Raw genomic sequence first — 15,264 nt, forward strand, 5'->3', positions numbered from 1 at the left:
CTTGCGAAGTGATGCAGTAAGCAAAACACTTGACTGGTAAGGGGACAAGTCTGGCTAAAATCCTAGTTCAGCCAATGTGATTTCGCTTTTCCGTAATTTCCAAAAATGTCTTATATATTGCGTAAAGAATGCCACTCGCGAATCCTTCTACATTGTTTCCGAACTTGTTAGTTCTTTGTGTATAACAATATTTAAGAAATTTGTAACAGAAAACATTACAACAACGCAAGTTGTGAGGGAAAAAAGCGCTAATAGCACCCGTTACAGCTCCAGACAACCTAATATTTGCAGAGCTAGTTGCGAATACTTTCTTCGGCAGAATTTGCTCATCATAAGCTCCGTTCTGCCTCTCAAAAGTTTAAATTGCATTTTTTCACGGATTTTGCGCACCTTTACGGCGTGAGGTTATTTGAAATGGAATTATTACAGTGTTTTAACAAACATCGACTATGGCACTGAAGATCGGTGTGTTCCCGTAGGCCCACAAAAGTGCGGGGACGTTGACTGGTACATTTTACCTACTGATCCAAATAATTCCAGACACTTTCTGTGGAATTATGATCGGGTGATTCAGCGGACTAGTCGTGGTGCGATATTTCGCCGTGTGTTCGTCAGACCACGAATGTGTGTGTGTGTGTGTGTGTGTGTGTGTGTGTGTGTGTGTGTGTCAGTCCTGTGAACACAGCTGTTGTCATCTTGGAAAGCGGGAATGTCCACAACATACTCATCATGAAGAAGTAGACGAAAGGACACACTTGTTCAACAAGAATGTTGAAATAAACATCGTGGTTTACGTCCGCGGCAACTTCAATGACTGGACCCAAGTCGTGATAACTCCCCCCCCCTCCCCCCCCCCCCAAAGCATCACAGAAGCACCACAAAGGCTGCATTAGCCTGTCGGTGCACTTCTCTAGACTACGTACCTTGGATGCACTCGACTCTTTGCATCACTTGAAATGAGGTTAAACCGCTACTCTCTTACATTACTGCCCAATTTCTGTGTTGTTTGGCACGATGAAGAAACTTCATGCTCCGCTATGAACGGCCTTTTCCGAGGTAAGCAATTCCAAATATACAATGCAAGTAGTTCCCTTAACAATGTTCGTCGCGGAAATTTGTTGAGATGGACCTGAATTCACTGAGAGCAGCAGTCCATGTCGGGCTTGAAAATGATTGTCATTGACAACGCATAACTCTCGTCTCCAGTTGCTGCCGAATGGAATCTTTTACGAGCAGTTCTTACGCGGCTGCGGGAGGTACACCATTCCTTGTAGACACATATGCACCGCTTCAGTGTTTTGACTTGCATCAGGGGGTGAAGGGGCAGTCGGTCGAGCGGCCGCCTTCTAAATGCTACACCACCTGGCGACAAATGTGATCCTTTTAAGGGGATTGGGAGTGATTAATATTTTGTCCGGTGAGCCTGTCACCAGCACTCACAAGCGACTGTCAAACATATTTTTTTTAATAAACAGAAATCGCAGGCCACGAACACTATGTGATGTATAAACAGATGTTAAAATATTGTGTATGTGAACGCAGATTAAGACATAGTAAGCTTTAACAAACAGTGCGCCGTGCTTGGCTTTGGAAGTAGATGGAATATGTTACTTACTAAATACGCTATACGAGGTGAAACGGACACCGCATTAATAGGTGACAAATGCGGTGAAAGAGAGATGTGGGGCTTTCCCCTACTGTCGACAATGTGGCCGTTAGACACACAGATTACCTGATCAGTTGAAATTAAATTGGAAAACTATGTACGGAAATCCTGGAAATCATAATCCAGGCTTTAGGAGGGCGATATTGTCACAGGCAGTAACTGCCAAACGCTACATCGTAGTTACAAAAAATGGCAGCATATTTGATAATCATCGATCTATATTACGTCTCTAGAACTGTAGAACCCATTCTGAGTTCAAACATCGTCACCTATTTAGAGTCGAATCACCTTCTCTATGCCTATTAGCGTGGATTCTGAGAACATTATTATCAGAAACCCAAATCATACTCACCACACAATAAATTCTCAGAGCCTTGGAAATTGATAACCTGATGCACACGATGTTTCTAGGCTTTGATAAAGCTTGTGATTCATTACCACATAAACTATTACTAAAAATACCTTTATACTGGATGTCAAGCTACATTTGCAACTGAACTGAACACTTCTAACAGGTAGAACGTACCACATACTCCGGATGAAGAATCAATCACACTCACAGAAGCAGTTTCACGTGTGATCCTGTGAAGTGTAACCGGATCGTTACTATTGCTGTTTATTCTTATAGACAAATGACGTCGCTGAAAATATCAGTTGCAATTCTAAGACAGTACGTATCTCGAAACATCCATTACGTCTGTATGAAATCCTTTCGACTGGCAGACTGCAAAATATACTGGTGAATATCAAAATAAAGGAAGTACATGTTTTCCACTATTCAGTATCTTTCCAATATGCTTCAACTTATCTTTCGTTAGTGAATCAAGACAGCCTGCAATATTCCAAACACTGCATTATGGATTAGTACGCGAATCTGACCAGAGTAAATCGGAAGGATCACTTTTTTTTCAAGCTTATGTAAAGGTACGTGACCAACAGCATGGAATCATCAGCAAGATTCATAGTGAAAACTACTAAAACCACAGAAATCCCAGATCACTGAACGGGATTGTCACAGAAATTCTATGACTAATAAAACCCAAATGATTCAAAACTCAGCACTTCGCATTACCGTCTACTGCATTGATAAGATGCAAAAGTTAACATCCATACAGATTGACGCTGCACGGACGAACGTTTAATAATCACGAAACTTCCGACCAATAGTTAAAGAACAAGACGTAACGGTGTTGAGTATAGACAAAGTGGAGCTATGATGACTGGAAGAACATGACTGGAAGATCACACATTACGGAATCTTTCTAGCAATGCGCGGACTTAGTCTGCACTTTAGAGTTGGTTTAATGACTTCTGTCTACGCAGCGAAGTTGAGAATGCAGTTCAACAATGAAGAACTATAAATCTAGACGGATGCCTGGCGAGATGGTCACAGAAATAGGGCCAATGTGCTGCATTGATTTTGTAATAGAAGTGGGAGACTGGGGAGTGGCCCAAAGACTGATCAAAGGCTTTCTTCGCATGAGTTCTGTTTCCCTACTTTCATTTGCTCTCTTGACTATAGGAATACCTTTGAGTGTTTGCGTGGAAAAAGTTGTGGCAGGTGCTTGCAGAGTTCGATGTCCCACGACACTTGATAGCACTGATGACAAGTCTATACAATAACCAACTTGTAGCTGTGAAGAAAGTGCTGCACATCTGATTTCTTCAATGTATCAAAAGGTGTCATACAGGGTTGGGTCCTATTTCCTCCTCTCCCCCACCCCAACTGTACAACACTCATGCCGGACATGTCACTGGAAAAACTTTTTATGGCTGGACTGGTTCTTTGGCTTTACAGAGCCAAGCGGCATCGTGGTTAGCACACCGGTCTCTGAATTTAAATTTAAATCCCAGGTAACTATCCTGAGTCATATTTCCAGGTTTCGCCAAATCGATTAAAGCAAATGTCTGGGTGGTGTTTCTGGAAAGGAAGCAACCGATTTCCTGTCACCTACCTTTCCCTCTTCAAGCCTGTCCGCCTCCTCAAATGACTTTGACGGTGGTGCGATTTTGGAAAATTACTAATCTTCCCTCTCCCTCTTGATCGTGCTATTTATTTGCTCCTAATAAGTACTACTGTAAACGACAGCGTAAGACAGATGCCAATATGCAGTGCACTATTTGGAAAACTTTGAAAACTATTTGTAATAGCTACAAAACTGGGGCGCTTTTACACCTATTGATATTTGAACGTTATAGATTATGTGTAACGGATTTAAGAGACTTTTGGGGCGTATTTTCTCCTTCCCCGTCGCTAACATGACTATATAGTGTAGCCGACCTGCTCCACGAATGGTAAAACATTTACACGGAAACAACTTCACAGTAAGCGCTGCAGAATTAATGAGTAACTCCTGTATAACGCCAAGTACGCTTTCTGTTCGCTCCTTCCTTTGGTTTTCTGGTTAGCTATAGCTAAAAGAATTGGAGTTTTCAGTTAGATATCAGTACGGTATTCGAAGTTGAAACTGTTGGTCATTTCGCAAAATATTGCAGAACTGTGCGAATGACAGACTTACTAAATCTGTTGATCGCAGAAGTCACTGCCAGTTCAGCTTCAAATACCCATTCACGAAGTAAGTTTATTATGATGCTAGAAACCGTTGATTTTTGTGTAATAGAACGTCTTATTTGGAACTTGTTTGATGGCAGCGTAAAGTCCAGGGAATTTATGAAACACGATATGTATAGCAACAGCTAGTTCGTAATTCGTTATGGAAAATTTTTAATGGTTCTTACACCGTAGAAACAATTTTCGTATTGATTAAAGTAATCCCTGGCGCTGAGTAATGAACACAGCGTAGAGTGGTTGGTATCAACAACAGAATACTACCATAATCATAGTTTTCCTTAGAATGAGCCTGTCATTATGGAGCATATAACATACCACAAAATACACTTGTATATCAATGCACAGCGTGTTTCTCTCTTTCAATAATTTATGATACGATGCTACAGAAGTACAAGGTAATGAACAGGAAGGATAACACGTCCTAAGAAAAATAAATAAATAAATCGCTACGTTTTACCGAAGTGCTTGTCCCTCCGACTAGTGTTGGAAGGACCTTAAACATTTATGGAGTATAAAATGCAATGCATCGAATAGGAGTAAATAAATATTGGCATTAAGTATTTTCTATCGAATACACAAATGCAACAATTCTGTACGCTATAGTATCCATTTATATCGACATAAGGTCCATATTGCATCACGACGAGGTGGCCGAGTGGTTAAGGCGTTGGACTGCTAATCCAATGTGCTCTGCACGCGTGGGTTCGAATCCCATCCTCGTCGAATTTTTTTTTTTTTCATTCTTTCTGTTTTTACTTCTGACGCCGAAACACAGAACCTACCACGTTTAATCAGATTGAGTATCTCTATACGATAACGATACGTATGTAAACGGTGAAACAAAACTGTTGCACTTCCTGTGGCATATAGCCATTAGCCTTGTATGTTCCACTGATAATGAATTTTCGCAATAAATAAATTTCTGATAATCTGACAACTTGATTAAAACTAAAAATGGGCTATCTTTCCTCCAACATAAACTACTTTCTTCAAAAAAAAAAAAAAATAATAGCGCCAAGCTGTGCTTCCCTCAGAGAACGACTTGTTCCAGTATGTTATAAATAATTTATTAGCCCAGAGTCAAATAAGCTTACAATTTTATGCAATATAAACCAATAGGAGATAGAAAAACTCTCCAGGATGTTGCCAGATTAGCCTATAGTCTCTCATAGATCAGTGAGCCATATTGGCTCTGTTACAGGTGATAACACACTCCAACAGCTGGCTAAGTTGAACAAAGTAGAAGGATCTGTGTTTAACTAACATTTGCTCATGTATCATCCAACACCAGTCAAATTTTATCACAAAGATAAGAAAGATGTACAGAAAGAGCAGACAGATTTCTTGTGTAGTAAAATCAGTGGTTAGTCTAGTGCTCACTGGCTGACCTAGTATCATAACAACAGGTAAGCAAGTGTTCTGCACTGAATCAGAGGTCTCAGTGCCTGGCCTGACCTACAAAATAACAATGACATGGAGAAATGCATAAAAATAATAATATTAGATCATATTTATAAATGAAATATACATCACTGCAACAGGACAGTGCACAGATTTTTCACCAGAGGAGAAACATTAGAACGTTGTAACAGTCTGGCAAATGAGTGCTCAAAACCCTGGTCAGAAAATGTCAGTGTTTTAAAATTAGCCTAAAATTATCTAGAATAGATGATCACACACACACACACACACACACACACACACAAAGATTCTGAATCACATTTCTGATGTACACAATTTATGTATTCCTCAGTCATACTACCACCAACAAACTGCACATTCTTACAATTTAATGTAATTATTTAAGTACCTTTTCTGCATTTCTAAGTACAATCATTTTGATGTGATAATAATAGCTCTACTCTGATTCCATTTATAACAACCTGACCATCAGTAATTTCTCTGGCATTAATTAATTAGGAACACTTTTCCCTGTTTACTTTCAATTATACTGACCATGCTGAACTACTGCTACAGAGCTGGGCAACTTGAAAATATATCATTGTTGTACCAACAATGGATCCTCAACTAACTTACCAGTAGGTTTTGAAACCCCTCCCCAAGTTTGTAAATGTAGTCACTGCCACACAGTTTTCAAAACCTATTTCTACTGTATTTCAACCAACTCTGCTTTCTGTAACTGCCTAACCACTGTGTGGGCTTCCTAGAGCTGCTGCTGAAGGAACATTTATAGTGCTTGTTTCATTTGGTAAAGTTTAAAAATTGTCTGAATGTTTCAACTGAAATTAAACCTGACCAAGAGCGAACAAATTATTTTTCAATGGAGTTACTAAATCAGAAACAACCAGTCGCCTGTGGCTCTTACACAGTGGTACTTTTATCCCTAAGGAAAACTACTGGCATTTGTAAACCATGATAGTAATATTTATGATAAAAAGGAAAAATATCATGCATGAGGTCTATCTACCCTTTAGATTGCTTTTTGTCCATTCTTTCAGACAAAAATCAAGTGGGCTACCACCTATTCAATGCAAAAAATAATAGTAATACAACTTGTGACAGAACAGCTGATCCTGGCTGAAACATATACATCAATCAACATGTTTTGAACACATATTTCAGAGAGTAGCACTTGCCATAATTAGGTGGATTTATTTAAATTCAACATAGAATACATACTGTGACATTTTGAGGGAACAGAAATCAAACCAATATCATTTTATTATAGGGATACACATGTTTTACAGGTGTATTTGTGCTTGCAATGAATAGGTGGATAGCAATGAAGATAACTTTCACTGGTTATGTGCCACTGTTCTGAATTATATTATCTTAATATGGTTCTGAATATGTTTCACTTATCAAGAACTGACACACATTGTTATTTTGTGCAGCATCTATCTTATCTTGGACATGGCGAATGTTCAACTTTGTTATCCATATATCAATTTACTTGTGCTAGTTTCATACCAGTATTATTTTTGAAAATGTAACTGACTGTGGATAATACTGTATTACCATCTAGTTTGAAAACTTAACTTGCAGGATTTCATTTGTACTCAACTTCCTCCTCCAAATTCTCCCTCTTCATACTCCCTCTTTTACTCATCTGTCATTATAACTGCAGCAACCTCTCCTACCTTGCCAGTGTATCTTGAGGAGTCTTGGATTTACAACACAGGTGCTAGTGTGTAAATTTTGTGTGTGTCTGTATGTAAGAGTTACTTAAATAGTATGACGAGTTGCTATGCAACAATATTTATAATTCCTGTGTGTAACTACTATCTTGTTTTAAGATATTTGTTGCATGTCTTTATACACTCACTGTGACGAATATTGACATCACACACACACACACACATACACACACACACACACACACACACACGTCGGATGGGCACACAATGTAAAGAAGTCACACAGTATCTGTACTACCATAGTTACAATAGAACCCACTAGTTTTGCCACCACTCTTAATTTTGAATGCTACATGTACCTATTATTTATTTATTATTTTGTCATTGTGCTCTATAGTACAAGGATTGGTTCGATGAAGCACTCAAGCTAGTCTACCCTGCCTAGCCTCTTCATCTTTGCATAACTACTGCCAACTACACCCATTTGACCATATTCAACTCTTTGTCTTCCTCTCAAGCTTGTACATCCTGAAACTTCCCTCCATTATCAAAATGACAATTCCTTGATGCCCCAGGATGTGTCCTATCAACAGATACCTTCTTTTACTAAAGTTATGCAACAAATTTCTTTTTACTACAGTTTGATTCAGTGCTTCCTCATTAGTTATTCTGTATACACATCTTATCACCATTCTTCTATAGTATCACATTTCAAAACTTTATATTCTCATCTAACCTGAACTATTTATTGTTCACATTCCACTTCTGTACAAGACTGCCCTCCAATAAAATGTCTTCAGTAAATACTTCCCAACCATTGAGTTATTATTTAGTGTTAATAAATTCCCCTTTTTCATAAATTTTTTGCTGAGGATAGCCAGTCTATATTTTATAACTTATTTAGTTCTGCCATCATCAATTATTTTGTTGCCAAAATGACAAAACTCATCTATTACTTTAGTGTCTCACTTCTTAATCAAACTCCCTCAGGAAAGCCTGGTTTAATTTGACTACATTCCATTACCCTTGTTTTACTTTCGTTGATGAACATCTTGTAACCTCTTTTCATGATACTATCCACTTCATTCAACTACTCTTCCAAATACTTTGCCATCTCTGACAGGATTAACAATGTCATCAACAAACCTCAAAGCTTTCATTTCTTCTCCCTTAACTTTGATTGATTGGTTGATTTGGGAAAAGGGACCAAACAGCGAGGTCATCTGTCCCATCGGATTATGGAAGGATGGGGGAGAAAGTCGTCAGTGCCCCTTCAAAGGAGCCATCCTGGCATTTGCCTGTAGCGATTTAGGGAAATCATGGAAAACCTAAAACAGGATGGCCGCACGTGGATGTTGAACCGTTGTCCTCCCGAATGCTCGGTCCCTGAACTTTAATTATCTCTCCTACGGTTTCCTTTACAGCTTGTTCAATGTAAAGATTAAATAAAATTTGGGTTAGGCTACAAGTCTGTCTCACTCCCTTCAGAATTACTGCTTCCCTTCCCCTTTCATGTCTTTTGACTATTGTAACTGCACTGGGTTAGAGAGTTTATCCTTGGTAAGTTCAGAATTACGAAGAGTATTCCAGCCAACTGTCAAAAACACTCTCTTCATTAACAAATGCTATTAGCATAGGTTTGCCTTTCTTCAGTGTACCTTTTAACAACAGATTTCCCTTTTTTCAGTGTATCTTTTAACAGAAGGATTTTTCACAAAAGTTACATTAATTTTTTTATTAATTATAGTTTTGTATCAGTTGTATTACTAATTTTTGACATGTCTCTTGTACTGTCATCAAATAATCAGCATACGTATTTTATGTGACAACTAAATCACAACTTGTTCCTACATACAATGTCATAGGTGGCATTTATCATTCACCTACCCATGCATGCTTCTAACCATTCCTCATTAGACTCTTTCAGTTCCCATCTTTTTCGTTATTAGTTACCCTTTCCCTTTCAGCTGTTTCACTTGCTGTAATTTCTTTTTCCCTTTCATCAATTAATTCCTTATTAAACTGGTATTTTGGTAATATTCGGATCTGTCAGCATCTGTCTTCTTTGGAACTGGGCTCAGCTGTCTGAGATGTCTGAGGATGATTCACTAATCTCATATACTTTGTACACCACTGTAATTAGTTGCGCGTTGGGATACTGTCCAAAAGATCTCAATAATTCTCAGAAAATGTTAACCCCAGGGTCTTTGTTTGGACTTCAATTTTTTGGTCATCTGTCAATTCTTCTCCAAATATCTTGTCTCCAATCCTGTCTATTTCCTCTTCGTTTTCTATAGTACTGTCTTCAAGTTTATTTCTCTCATATTTTCCAAATGAACCAAAGAAACAATATGCCATACTGTAGCATACTTACTTTCTTTTGACTTGATTATGCAAATTAATTTTCAGAAGTCTGAGAAATGAGGCACACCACCGCCCCCCCAGAAGTATTTCTTAATGCAGCTTTGCTGTACTATGTACAATTATACTTTTATCATTAACTCTAGTACCACTGTTTTTATTGCACAGCTTGTTATCAAGATAACAGAAATACCTGTGTTCTGTGACACAGTGCATTCATCAGGTGGTAACTTCAGTCAGTTGATACCTGCAGTATTACAGAAAGTGAACTGTCCTTGCACAATGGAAGACAAAAATAGGTTAATGCTTTGGCTTTGAATGAGGACGAATTTCCATCGAAAAGTTTAACTAAGCAAGTGGTTTAAATTATCACTGAGTTCCATGTATTTCGAGCAATTTTACCCAATATGATGGCAATGTGCACTACTTACAGCTAAGTATTATCATCAACGAGCAACAGAAGACAAATATAGTTCCTAGTGACAAAGGTTTGCTTAACATCTTACAAGGGGTGGCCACAACATTGGTATCACAGATTTACTTCAGACTTAATACATCTTTAGTAGGCCATTAAAACAACGTAATGTGCAAGTTGTAAGAAGCACTACTCTGGAAATGCCAAGAAAATCGCAAGAGATGTTTCACACATCTATTATGTGCCACGTGCATCTGTCATTAAATGTCGGACAGGAGAGAACATGGTGGTTAAATGGTTAGCATTTGAGCATCACAACACAAATGCATATGAGGCAATGGTTTGAATCCCCCCTAATGATTATTTTTTTTAATCTGTATTTTTTTCCTATCACTGGTCATATTACTTAAATTGTGTGACATTTTAGAGGTAATATAATGGAAAAAGCACATATATTTGCATGACGTTTCAATTCATGTTTTCCACATCTGTATAACAAATACCATCCTGCAATGTGTAATGTCACGAGCACATCTGATGAGTAATTATACATCACTATTGTGATCTGGCACATTGTGACTTACTATATTACTGACTGTGAATAAAGTCATTCACATCATCATTTATCAAGGTCTGACTTGGGCTTTCCAAGTGTCTCTCTCATCGTCCAAAATTTAACTACAAATAGAAAATGAGCAAATAACATATGAAATTCACTACAATTGCATGAAATTGCATGTGTTTTTTTTCATTATATTACCTCTCAAATGTATAAATTAAATAAATTGACCAGTCATGAAGAAGTCTAGCAAGCAGTAACGCTAGCTGCTAAACCATGACGACTTCTTCCAACCAGTATCTTTGCACAGGTACATCAGTTACAAAATAGATGTGTAAAGCTTCTCTTACGGTTTTCTCAGAATTGCCAGAGTAGTGCACCTTACTACATGTACATTATGTTGTTTTAATGGCCTACTGAAAGTGTGCAAGTTTGAAGTAAATCCGTGATCTCAATGCTATGGCCTCCCTTTGTTTGATTCTAATAGACTCGTTATAATGATCAGTAGCGTGATCTTAGAATCAGGTGTTCTCTCAAAAAATTTGCCTCTATGATCACAGACTGATGTGATCTGCAGAATCTGAATACTTGAAGCCAGGCAGAAAACTTAAAATCTCTAATCACCATCCAATCTGTATTAGCACAATGCAAAATATGGCCCAATGGTGACTGTTAGAATAAGACAACTTTCACTTTGATTCGAACAAAGAATAAGGTTTACATATGCTGGTAATACGAAGAAATAGCACTCTACTGCTAACTTCTTGCCACTGAACATCAATGTAATCTTGAGACAGAACAATCCTCTGCAGTACCAATAAATCCCTAATTCTTTAAAGAAATGAACTCCAATCTATAAAAAAGCTTCAGAAGTCAGATTACGTTATAAATGAGATAATGTGTTAAATAGCTAATGTTAAGCACATAACTTATAATTTTTAAAAAGGTTTTAAATTATTTTTAAAGTTTATTTGAAGTTGCTATATTGCCAATTTTGCATGTATATTTAGTGGTATATGTGGATACCATTTGCATAGTGTATTATGAATACAGTTAGTAGTAAAGAAGTAATGGATTAAAACGTCACACCTGATGCTGAAGTTTCAGTGCAAGACAGCAAAAATTAAGTACACAACAATATTTTATCCTTTTCATTATTTTGTAGAGTGTAAAATGAGAAAAGTTTCATACAAGTTTGAAATTAAGTTCAGTGTTTGTTGGAAGTCACGAAGTGCTCTCATTCTCAAATACTGGATTAATATAGTCAGGGTAATTTGCAAGTAGGGATCTACATTACCTCCAGGCATATACACAGATTCTAACTGCAATACTTGCCTTGTCCCTCTAAATGAGTAGATTATGATGGCATATGAAATTTCTAAATTTGCTCAATAACTATATAAAATATTGAAAATCAAATTTTTGTTACCCCTGAAAGCCATTAGACAGGCAACCTGCAACTGGGATGTGAACCACAAACCGGGTTAATCTGTTAGTAATATAGATTACAATACATTTACACGCTCTTAAGCGGAAAAGTATGGCAAGGATCCTGTGGACATGTTAGGTAAAAACATGCATATAGCAGTATAAATTTTTATACTCTGGCAAGTAGATAACTTACTCTACCAACTTTATCATTCACTGTATGGCATGCACTCAGAAGCAGAAGGTGAATTTGTGCATATGCTTACGTCACACACTGGATTTTTAAGTACCATTTTTATGAATGAATAAAATACATATTTCAAATAATTTGACCCATTCTCAGAGGAAGTGTAAATGAGACAAACAACTTAAAAACAGAAGTTAATTACACAAATGTCATGAAAATGCATGAAGATTTACCTTTGTGGTATCTTTGTGTTGCTATGAACAACAGCCACTCAGGTACTACTGAACCAACGATTGAACTGCTAGTAGTTAAAAATTCTAATTCTCTTTATAATCCATTTACCTGTGATTTGTGACACGACTATGGAAACATCAACTGAAATAAATTTGTTATGACGGTGTGTCGCAACAGACACAGCCATACTAATGGACAAAATAAATGGAAACCCAACAATTTTCTAATTGTAGAATATGAACTAATAATCTAATTTTTGCATTTGTCAGTTTAATGCACAGCTTTGGGGGTACTGAAAGTACTGCAAATAACAATATATATTGCAAGGAGCCATGTGCGCATGGTTCTCCCTTTTATTGGCAAACAGCCTGGAAATTTAATATTTTGGACATTTCTTGAAAAAGATGTAACCATGAAAACCTCCTCTTGAGCAGAGTATCTATACTGTATTCATATGCTGTTCCTTCCAAGCACACAGTTTATGTATGTTTAGTGTATACTAAGCATATTGTGTAATACGTGCTTTTGAAGTTTAAATGTATATTTCTGCTATTTTTGTGCATGAATGCATGCATATTTTACTGCATATCAACCTGTCCTCTAATCATGAGCAATTGGATTGCAGAGTAGTTCTGTTGACTCAGCAATGAAAGGGTTTGCCACACTGCTGCCAGACAATGCACTTCTGTCAGCAGCACAAACAAGTGCAGGACAGATGGGACATATCATATTAGTGCATTTTGTTCCCTGCCAGATGATGGGTGCCCAACTTGGAATATTCCACTTTGTTCCAAGAATATATAAACAAAACAGCTTTGTATGTTAGGTCTAATCAGGATGGGTAATGCTTTAGTTAAGACAACTGTCTCATATTTGTGAGGATATAAGTTCAGGCTCTCTTCTGCCATCCAGATTTCCTCTTTCCTAAATTATTTCAGGCAAATGCCAAGATTTTCCTTCCACAATTACTATCGTGCAGGTATTGCATTTTTCATATGGCACTATCTAAGGTGTACTGTGAGTATCTCAACAAAAACCACTGTCTTCAGAATCAACTACTATGACAATAATGAGTTAGAAGAGGTCACCATCGACCATCACACATTCAAACAGTGGACAGATGGACCAAAGTGGAGCAAATCACTCACCAATGTAAAGCTGGAGAACAACAACCAGTGAGCAGTGGCAACTATCAGATTACAGAAGCTGCCGTCTCCATATATACTTCTGCACAGTACACATCACATGACATGCAGCTTGGAATGTATGCAGTGATTTATTGTTCAGATCTACAGGAACTGAAGAAAGTTGTACAAATGACAGCATACAAGTAAGTCAAATACCACAAGAAATTATCCCACTTGTCAGTTGCGCTCCAGTCATGGAGATTAAGAATGTATTCTTAAGTATGAGACATTTATTTAGTATTCTTGTCTACAGCAGGTACTGGTAGTAATGGAGACTCAGATGTTGCAAGTCATCAGCAATGAAGTTGCCATAGCCAAACGCAAAAGGCAAGACCGATATATTGTATTATATAAGACCAGTTGTTGAACAGCCTTGACACTGGTTCCATGCTGTATGAAGCATCTAACCAATCTTCATACTGCCATGCTTGCAATAATCCTACTTTGTTACTGAAATGTCTGGTTTTTGCTATTGGTACACATTTAACACGCAGCTCAATAAGACTCTTGCTCTTTTTATGTAATACCCCAACCCCTCTGATATTTCTATCACTGAAAAAGAATACAAGAACCTACTCTCATGCGCTTGTGGTGGTTCACCTACAGCACTCCACAGGTGATCTAACATTCATCAAGACAGTGCACCAACGAACCACTCCTGAAATGTAACATAATGGACAGCCAAATACTATTTGGAGACAGGGGTTATTGTGTGGCTATACAGGTCACTTGATGTCAATGCTATTAAAGGCGTCTGGGATGTCATCAGACAAAGTTGTTTTCCCACTGAAGGCCATAATGGCCCAGTAAGACAAAATAAACCTGGCAATTTTGAATGCTATGAAAACCATTTTATGTGTAAGCTCTGCAACTCATATGGAAATCATAGTATTGAATGCTATTTACAGCATTTGCGTGCCTGATTATTTAACTGATGGCCACACTAGTCTATCATAAATTTCACTTACTTTCTATAGATTATCAGCAGGCTATCTGATTCGTTACCGGTAGGTTCAAACAATACGCAAGTATTACGCAAATGCTTTGGGAACTCAAATAGGAATCCTTGACAGGAAGCCAACATTCTTTTTGAAGAACACTATTGAGAAAATTTAGAGAACTGGCATTTGAAGCTGAGTGCTGAATGAGTCTACTGTCGCCGACACACATTTCGCCTAAGGACCACGAACATGAGTAATTAGGGCTCATATGAAGGCCTATAGACAGTTTTTTTTTTTTCCTCATCCTCTCTGTGCCTTGGTAGCACAATAGGAATATAAACAAACTCGGAAAAAAAGACATGGAATGTTGATGTGCACAATACAATGAGTTTAAAGAATGTTCAGAACCTACACACATTAATCATGAACCCAAACTCAACTATACCAGTTCAGACTGCTACATATGTGCTTGTTGCATTTCATGGACAGCATGGCTTTGTTGTGGACCATAATGCTACCTGCGCTGTAAGTCCATGTTCCATCTGCTACGTATGTACTGGTTTTGCCACATGGCTCGGCTTGCCTGTGCTGAATATTTGCAGCACGCTGGGTGTGA

At 37.8% G+C, this 15,264-nt stretch overlaps 1 non-coding gene across 1 annotated transcript; it reads left to right on the top strand.

Moving 5' to 3' along the window:
* Positions 1–4,879: 4,879 nt before the first annotated feature.
* On the top strand, positions 4,880–4,961 carry Trnas-gcu (transfer RNA serine (anticodon GCU)). Its single transcript has one exon. It is a non-coding gene; the product is annotated as a tRNA-Ser (tRNA).
* The last annotated feature ends 10,303 nt before the right edge of the window (positions 4,962–15,264 follow it).

This window comes from Schistocerca cancellata, chromosome 2 (genome assembly GCF_023864275.1).
Source record: "Schistocerca cancellata isolate TAMUIC-IGC-003103 chromosome 2, iqSchCanc2.1, whole genome shotgun sequence".
Taxonomy (NCBI): Eukaryota; Metazoa; Arthropoda; class Insecta; order Orthoptera; family Acrididae; genus Schistocerca; species Schistocerca cancellata.